Below are 10,221 nucleotides of genomic sequence, written 5' to 3'. Positions count from 1 at the left end.
TACGTGTCTCTTAATAGGAATGTCGTTCCTGCAACCACTGCTGTACACTCCGTGTGTATGTGTGTGTGTATATACGTGTTGAGTTGTGCACTCTGATTTTCTCAGCGTACATTGAATGCAAATGTATCTCGTTGCACGGTCCACATTGCTCAGCCACTTTTATCCCCGGCTACTTTGTTTTCCGAGGGCCATAAACAAAACAAAAAAAATTGTTGCTTTTAATTTTTTTTCCCCGACGTTCAAACGCTGTGCTGGCATTATGCCCAAAATGTTCTCAGCAGCAGGTGTTTAAGGCAGTGGGAATTCCAAACACCCACGCCATATACGCGCGTGCCTCACACCTACATTTGCCCGCAGACAGGTGTGCGGCAGGTTTGCACCTCCTCCGAGACTGCAAGGTGGTGCCAGAGTTGCTCTCCTGTCATGTCCGTCGTGCATCCGCGGCGCTTGCACCGAAGGCGTTGTTGTGGAGCGCGAACGACGCCTGCTCCCTAAAAAAAGCCCCCAGCGAACGTGGAGCCAAACGTCAGACATCGCGCCGAACAACAAGCGCCAACAAAAAACCGACCGAAAATGGAGGGCTTTAGTTGCGCCAAACGGAGGAGGCCTTGCCGAGTAGGTCTGGCGTGAGAACGCAGAGTCTACGCTGCCGAGAACCTGGGTTTAATCCCAAGTCTCAGCGGCCCGTGATTTATCCAGGCTCTCTAGTATCACGTGTGAGCCAATAATTGCACACAAAAACGCCAAGTTAAATGTAGCTTTTTAAAATGTAATTTAAAAAAAATCCGGCTCTCAGAATTTAAACAAATTATGGGTTAAGCTGCCATCTGATGAACATTTCTCTCCAGGGAGACAAGCGTGAAAGTGCACCCCCCCCCCCTAGTTTGTGGATTTTAAAAAAGGTCAATTGAAGAGATCTCAGACGTAGTTCTTTCACAGACCATTCTCTCACACTTTGGGGTATGCACTGCTCTGCGCGGGCTCCGAATGGGAACTTTGTCTCATTAAATAATACAAATAGGATAAAACTGAGAAGTCAGTGGGATTATCGGCCAATAATAATAAGCCATCTCCCTCGTGATTCGATTATGAGCATTCATGGTTTTTAGCGATTAAATATAGTTTTTTTTGCCTTTGTAGTGCATGCGGAATCGATCGAGGCTGCAAGGGTTGACATGAAGCAATGCCACTCGACAACAAACACGATTGAACAATTATTATTTGAAATGCATGATGCAAAGTACATATTGCGAGCGTAATAATTAAATTTTTCATCGCCGCGTTATTATATATCTCGCAACACATTGCCTACCCAAGAAATGTTTTTCCCCTACCAAATAGGACTTGTCGCAAAGAAGGTAACACTTGGTTTGGCACGTGGTTACTGTCATCCATTGGTACACGGAGGAAAACAGCATCCATTGGCACGACGTACAAATTCCATTTGAGAGGGGGGGAAAACCCTCAAAATATTAATCAATAACACTGTGGCTTTACAATAAAATATATTTGGTTACTTTACAGGAAACGGCCCTCTTCAAAGCACAAAGAAAGGCTAGAGAGACAGAGTGAATGATAACAGTTGGAGACTACGCTGTACAAAATGGGGCCTGATAAGAATTTAATTAAAACATGTTTTCTGATTATATATTTTTTACATTAGCATATGAATTGTTATTTAATACTAGCTATTAGGTAACAGACACATGCTTCAATAATCAATCAGTATTACAACATAAACCCATTTATGTAACAAAAAAATTAACATGTTGCTGACGCATGGCACTGTGGGAGCTTTGTACTTAACACTTGGCACAATCCACTTAGTAAATGCAGTCTCCAATTCTTAACACCCACTCGATCTCTCTAGCCCCTGTGTGTGTGCAATGAAGAAAAGTAATTTTCCGTAAAGTCACCTATTCTATTTCCTTTTAAGGACACAGTGTTGTTGACAAATGTGTTTATCTTCCACGAGACAATGAAATTCGTGAAAAATTAACAACAGCTGCTGTTCGCCTGTGTGTGGCCAACCACGCCACGGTGGCTATGAGATGTTGACTACCTCGCCTGGTATACAGGAAGTCGTGGGTTCGACCCCGACCCTGACGCCTGCTGTATATTTGGAGTTTGCGTATTCTTTCCGTGGTTTTGTGGATATTTCTCCAGGTCCTCCGCAGAGGTCGCAACCGGGTATCCAATACCCGTACCCTACCCGATACCCGGCTACCTGTACCCGGCCGGGTACGGGTACCCGTTTGCGACCCCGGTACGGCCGGGTACGGGTAAGGAATCAAAACCCGTTTGCGACCTCTGGTCCTCCGGTTTTTCCCTCCATATTTACAAACATGCGTTTAGAGTATTACACGTGATAAACCACTTAGTTGAGCTACTATTTGTGGCCAGGTCGCTTCTGAAAAAGAGCTATATAGCTCAGTGGACTTTATCTGGTAAAATAAAAACAAGTTTAAGTGTTGCCTGCATTGTGAATAGTCCCATTGGGCAGTGGAAAACATTTGGTTGAAAGTGTTCGCAAGTTTAAAACAAAAATAATTTTGCTTGTGCACCACTGCCAATGCAGGATCACCAAACTGTCTAATATGTGTGTTTCATTCCATTTGAACTTTTATCAAGTTTCCAATTCCGAGTAGGAAAAAATAACTTACACTAACGCAAAAAACGAATTGTCCTTAAAATAATTGGATCATAAATGCATTAAAAAAATTCGGATTATAAATAATAAACCAGGTCTTAAGTTGCATGAATTGTTCTTAAGAGAGGTATGATGTATTTATCCATCTTATAGATTTTACAATCACTTTAGTCAAACAGTACACAAAACGAGGTCATTGAAAGTTCAAGTTATTCGACATTAGAGGCATGGATTCATCCATTGATATTGATCCTCACGCTCACAGTAATGCATCGGATCTCTTGTGTAAACATTGATGCTTGCCCGGTTGGTATATGTTCTACGTATTGGGTTCACCTGACAATTGCAGCCTCGGGTAAAAACATAAAACCTAAACAGCGACAACTATTTATATCACAACTCGCGGGTGAACCGTTACACGTTTACCAGTGATACACCTATGAGATGTTTTTACTTGTACAGCTGAACTGTTCATATAATAAAATAGATAAGCAGACAATGTTTATCCTTCACATAGCCGTTTCTCCACACAAAAATATACAAGTATTTCCACGCAACCCCTCGGCCCCCATGACATTCCGGGAGTGCATAATTTCAGCAGCACCAGTTTCAACATGCAGCAGTCAGACCTGCTTGAATCAATGCTGTTGCACTGCCATATGCTGTAAGCGAGGACTATCTGAGATATGGGTCCTTGTTCAGAACTGGCAACAACTTGTTTGGCATCTGGTATTACCAGTTGGGACATAAGCAGTAATTGTGGACGTATAACCGAAGCTAAAACTAAACTATTGTTACTATACTAGGTAAGGCCCACTGAGCTAAAAAGCGATTTTTCAGATGTTACCTGACTATCACAAATTATAGCTCAACGAAGTGGCTTATCACGTGGAAATGTATAGCAGCTAAATACTCTTTAACGCACGTTTCTAAATGCGAAGGGAAAACCCGGAGGACCCGGAGAAAAATCGACGCGACCACGGGGAGAAAACACAAACTCCAAATACACAGTAGGCGTTAAGTTCGGAATCGAACCCACAACCCTCCTGAAAACCAGGCGAGGTAGTTAACATTTCGCCACCAACAAGGTGGGAGGGGTGCATTTGTTATTCCATTGCCTTGCAGTTCCTCTGGTTCTCGCGGTGCCACGGAGTTCACATCGCTGGACAAACGCATGTACGTAAAACTCGGCCACAAAACGGCAAAACTCTACGGACGAAAGCCCCCATGCCCTCACGCTTGCACGCACGCACGCACGCCAGCTTCGCGTGACTACAAAGTCAACCAAATGCTGCAGCTGTGTAAATAATGGCAAGAGCGAAAAAAAACTAAAATTGCAAAGCAATTCGAGACCACTCGGAAAGAAGCCTCGTGTTTGGCGCACAGGTGGCACGCGATGGTACCGCCAAAGTGACACCGCCACGCGGTGAGGTTTGTAGAGGCTATTAAAGTAAAATTTCGATTTAAAGCTTTCGTGACTGCAGGGATTCATCTTCTTGGTTCTTTCGGTAAGGTCACGTAGAAGGGAAATAATACAAATCATTTTTCTTTTTTATTATGTTTTATTTTTAGTATTTTTATTATTTCCTTTCTACGTGACTTTACCGAAAGAACCAAGAAGCTATTAAAGTTGTACGCCTGGAGGTGGCCACGTGGGTTCAGAGGTAAGTGCGGTGAGCTGGCACCGCTGAGATCGCGGTTTTCTTTTTTTTAATGCAGGCAGCCCACCTGTGTTCAAAACGGGTTCCCAAGTGGTCTCAGCATGTGGTACAACAACAACAAAAAACAAGAACCTATATTCTAGATTTGAAGCTTTCGTGACTGCAAGGATTCTTACTCTTTGTTTTTTTTCGGTAAAGTCACGTAGGAAAAAAAAAATGAATTAAATCACGACGTTTCGGGCACCCGTGACTTTACCGAAAAAACCAAAGAGTAAGAACTTATATTTTGGCACGACTCCAGCTCTTGAGATTGAAAAAATATCGATCTGACTGCCGTCCGTCAAAACATCACTCTCGTGTGGCAGACAAGATGGGAAAGCATTGCCCCCCCACCCCACCCCAAATGTGGGAAAGCAGAGTTCTCGTGAAGGGATTTCAGAGGTCGCTCTGTGACATTTCGCACAGCGCTGAGAGAGATCCGAATGGATTCTTAATCTCATGACTTGACGGCAACATGATTAGGGATAACATTTGGGGTGGTGTGGTGGTGGGGTAAAGTGTGGGGACTACTCTCACCTCTCTTGAAGGGCGTCTGACCAGCGTAGAAGAGTAGGCCAAATACATTCTAGAGGACCTATCTTGACGCTTTCTCTCGTGGAATGTCAAACAAATAAAAACAAACTATACTATTGTATTTTCTTGGTTCTTTCGGTAAAGTCACGTAGAAGGGAAATAATAAAATAATAAACCATCATTATTTTATTGTTTTATTTTTATTATTTTATTATTTCCCTTCTACGTGACTTTACCGAAAGAACCAAGAAGATGAATCCCTGCAGTCACGAAAGCTTTAAATCGAAATTTAACTTTAATAGCCTCCAAACCCCACCGCACACGGTGTCACGTTGGTGGTACCACCGCGTGCCACCTGTGCGCCAAACACGAGGCTTCTTTCCGAGTGGTCTCGAATTGCTTTGCAATTTTTAAATCGAAATTTAATACGCTATTGTATTTTACCAGGTAAAGCACTGCTGAGCCAGAATCTATTTTTCAGAGGCGACCTTGCCGCGCACGACGAAGCTCATGGAAGTGGGCTGACACCACCATCACCACGCGGGCGAATTAATAGTCGCGTCTTTCTCAGACGTGGGGAAGGGGGCAAAAGCGGAGGAACCCAGAGAATGATCCACCCTCCCCTCTCCTCCTCCTCCTCACCTCGCACGAGGTTCGACTGCCGTGGCGATTCGGATCGATGATCTCTCTCTCTCGTCGTGCCGTCCGCTCGGTGGCCAGCCTCGTGTTTCTTCCGTGGGATAAAACTAATCTACGGAATTTTTATTTTTTTAATTACAATTTTACCAGGGAAGGCATCAACTGAGCTATGTAAAGTCTTTTTTTTAGAAGCGGCCTGGCTGTCACAAACGACACCTCGACGAAGTGGCTTATCGTCACGGGAGGAAAATGTACAGCAGCCAAAAAAAAATTAACCCGTAAAAACAAAGTTTTTCACTATAAATCCTTTATATGCGTGGCGGCGAGAGTCCTCTCGTCCTCTGGCTTGAGATGGCTGCCACCTATGGGTCAGATGATTGCATTGCACCATTAAGCAATTGGTAATTAAATATAATATTTTTGTCCTAAAAAGTATAAAATTTTGGGAAAAAAAATTCACGAACATTAATTGTCTCGCACAACGAGTCTGTGTGCAAAATGTCAGCTCGATTGGATCACGGGAAGTGGGTTAAAAAAACGACCTAAACATTTGCACGGCCCTAAGCAAGCAAGTGAACTTAATATAAAGGATTTAAAAAATACTCTTAAACGCGTGATGTTGATTCCAAATGTGGAGGGCAAAAATCGGGAGGACCCGGAGAAAAATCAACACGACCACGGGGAGAGAGACACGCAAAACTCCAAATATACAACAGGAGTCAGGGGTTGGGATCGAACCCATGACTTCGTGTATACAAGGCCGAGATAGTTAACATCTCTTCACCGACAAGGTGGGAGGGGTAAGTTGTAATTTCATTGTCTTGCAATTCCCCTTCGTTCTCGCATCGTCACGAGTTTCCATCGCTGTACCCCCCCCCCCCCCACTCTCTCCTCCTTTAAGTTACAGTCTTCCGAAGCAATTCAATTTTGATCATCTCATGATGGATCATTGCGATACCAACCCACAGACTCATCATAGCCACGTGTGTTGAGATTAGCGTTACGGGCAGGGAATTCAAGTGCGTAGATGCTGCGTGACACATTTGGCACGGACGTTGCAGGTAGCGAGCGGGTAGCGGTTAGCGCGCTGCGCTACGAACCCGGCGACCCGGGCTCGATTGCCGCTCACGGGCCAACACCGGTGACGATTATCTGAACCGTTCCTGGGCCTTTCCTAGGTCGACTCGGCCTAAAATGAGTATCTGGTGCGGTGTAAACGTCGCCACTGGGGAGACAAAGGCGGCCGGGGGTGGTGTTGGCCTCCCCCCACTCCTTTGTGTGCCGTCCTGGTCTTCATAGTTGCTCACTAACAGCACTTCCCCCAACATTCTGTGAAGGCTATACGGGGGGTGGGATCTTTGTTTTTTTTGTGAAAGTTGAGCATTGTTTGGGAAGCAGAAGCAGTGGTTCAGCTGTGGCCCCATGCGACCATGCCGCCACCTATCGAATGTTAAACGATCGGCACGTCAAGTGGTGGTGGTGGGGTGAAGTGTGGGCACTACTCCCATCTCTTCCAAGACGTCTGGCCAGCGTGGAAGAGTAGGCCAAATACTTTCTGGAGGGCCTCTCTCGACGCTTTCTCTCGTCGAGGCCATTCCGTGAAGCAGTGGCACGAGCCAAGCAATTGTTGGGCTGCATTTTAACCTTTTAATGTAACTACAATACTCGGTGCTTGTATTGTCATTATTATATGCATGTTGCACATATACACATCTGCCCGGGAATGACGCTGCCTGCATTCATTCATGAATTCTATCATCTTTCTCGCCTGTAAAGTTATTGCGTATCACGGGATGGTTGAGCATTGTCGCGATCACGGGGACACGCGAACCGCACGCCACTGGACGACGGGCCGTGAAGCCGACTAGAATAAAGCGTTTTTATTTGTTTCAAAGCGAGAAATACGAATAGATTCTCCCGATAATCAACATCTCGGCGAGCTCTTTCTGCCGAAGAAACCGGATCAGGCGCACCCACGTGTTGTGTGTTAACAGACAGAACCCCTGCTTCTATATATAAAAAAAATCACTCCTGGACGAGAGACTACCCCGACACTATGCGGATTATCTGACCCATACCTCCACCACATCGGTCAAGTGTGGATCGAAGGCAAGGGGGGGGGGGGGTGCACAGATGTTGAAACATAGTGCCTACAGAGAATACTCTACTTACGAACACTCTACTTACGAACTTTCAGAGATACGAACAAAGCTGTCCGTATGTCCAGTCGCCTGTTCGGACCGAGATCGTAAGTTCAACCGCCGCGCAATAGATGGCGGTGGTGGCATCTACATCTACAGAACGTGAAGAACCAGTGGCATCTACATCTACAGAACGTGAAGAACCAGTGGCATCTACATCTGCAGAACGTGAAGAACCAGTGGCATCTACATCTGCAGAACGTGAAGAACCAGTGGCATCTACATCTACAAGAACGTGAAGAACCAGTGGCATCTACATCTACAGAACGTGAAAAACCAGTGGCATCTACATCTACAGAACGTGAATAACCAGTGGCATCGACATCTACAGAACGTGAAGAACCAGTGGCATCTACATCTACAGAACGTGAAAAACCAGTGGCATCTACATCTACAGAACGTGAAGAACCAGTGGCATCTACATCTACAGAACGTGAAGAACCAGTGGCATCTACATCTACAGGAGATTATACAACTTTTAAAGCCATTCCCCGTGTTTAGTGTACACGCCGTACAACACGTTTAGAATCGACAGGAATAAAGTTGGACTTACGAACAAATCGACTTACGAACATACCTCTGGAACCTAACTCGTACGTAAGTAGAGGAGTTCCTGTATAAGGACAGCAATGGATAATGCCGCACGGCCAGTGCAATGTGCCCCCTCCCCACCCCCACAGAAGCCTTACAATCCCTGTGGTTGCCGGGTCAAAACTCTCAATCGAGTTGAACCCTGGATGATGCGCATGCATGCCGGGGGGGGGGGGGCAGATTTGGCCACGAGGCGAAGAAGCCACCCCAGCCTGCTGCATTCTATTTTGAAAATCACATTGCTGAACAATCCCCCCTATCGACGATCGTGTGCAGGCACGACAGTGAAGGCAAACTGATGAAGAGCGTTGCGATGACGGCAGTGATGATTGCCAGTCGCGTCTTGAGAACAATTAAGCGAGAGTAAAACCACGCACAGTAGTCGGGTTTTAGTCATTGGTAATACTGTAATGAAACGGTTGTTAACTCGGCTCTGATGAACACATTGTCCTGCGGAGGGAGCTGGTAGGAACGTTGGGTTGCTCGGTCAATGGCCAGGGTCAACGGCGGCGTGGTGTATTCCGCAAATATAGCCGACTGTGAGGGTGGGCACAAGCCGGCGTGAGTAGGTTAAACGTTGAGTTTTATAAGGGCACTACGGGGTGACCAACCCCTCCCCACCCCTCCCACCCTCCCCACCCTCCCCACTCCACCCAGCCCCACCCCTTCCATTTTTGGATGCACGACGGACGGACACAATAATCCCCTGTGGGCTGGTGGAACCAGGAGGTTCCTACCAGTAACAGTCGCACTTGAGTAGTTTCAATAATAAACGAGCGATTTTAAATGTGACGCGCACTTGTAAATACACCAGATATTCCGTATAGCGGTGGTAGTGGCACAATATTAAATGCACTTATTGAGTTGCACTCTGTCCTGTTATTGTAGTAACCCAGTTTCTTAGCATTCTAGTCATGCTCATCAATTAACATCAATTCAAATGCTCACAGGGATACTGCCATGGTGTCATGATAAGCACGCTGGACTTTAAATACAGAGGTCACACTGGTTCGATCCCCTGGTATGAATTAAAATAACGGTTCAATCTTGATTTGAAGTTTTCGTGACTGCAGGGATCCATACTCTTTGGTTTTTTCGTAAAGTCACGTAGGTAAAAAATAAATCACGTTTCGATTGCAACACAAGCGACCGTCATCAGGTGGAACAGATACAGATGACGGGCACTTGTGTTGCGATCGAAACGTCGCGATTTAATTTATATTAAAAAAACGGTGCCAGTTTCTTAAATCCCCCACCCCCCAGCATTGTAAATGGGTTCACCGATTAGTCGATCGGCAGGCCGTGGGGTGTGGTAGGCTAAAACGTGGGTTCTCCCACACCTTCCTGGAAGAGTAGGCCAAATACCCTCTAGAGAGGTTCTCTCGAGCTCCGTTCCAGTGGAGGTCCTTCCGCCAGCAGTGGTGTGAGCGGGCAGTTACAGGGCAGTACCTTTACATTTCGATGTAAAGCTTTCGTGACTGCAGGGATTCATATTCTTGGTTCTTTCGGTAAAGTCACGTAAAAGGGAAACAATAAAATAATAAAAAATAAACGTAATAAAATAATTATATTTAAAGCTTTTGTGACTGCAGGGATTCATATTCTTGGTTCTTTCGGTAAAGTCACGTAGAAGGGAAATAATAAAATAATAAAAATAAACATAATAAAATAATTATATTTAAAGCTTTCGTGACTGCAGGGATTCATCTTCTTGGTTCTTTCGGTAAAGTCACGTAGAAGGGAAGTAATAAAATAATAAAAATTCTCATGACGTTTCGGCCACAACGCAAGCAGCCGTCTTCAGGTGGAGAACAGGACTCTGTCTACTTGACAGACCTGTTCTCCACCTGAAGACGGCTGCTTGCGTTGTGGCCGAAACGTCGTGAGAATTATTTTATTATGTTTC

The sequence above is a fragment of the Lethenteron reissneri genome, chromosome 9 (assembly GCF_015708825.2).
Source record: "Lethenteron reissneri isolate LAM-NWPU_2019-01 chromosome 9, ASM1570882v1, whole genome shotgun sequence".
Classification (NCBI taxonomy): Eukaryota; Metazoa; Chordata; class Hyperoartia; order Petromyzontiformes; family Petromyzontidae; genus Lethenteron; species Lethenteron reissneri.
This window is presented reverse-complemented; position numbering follows the sequence as displayed.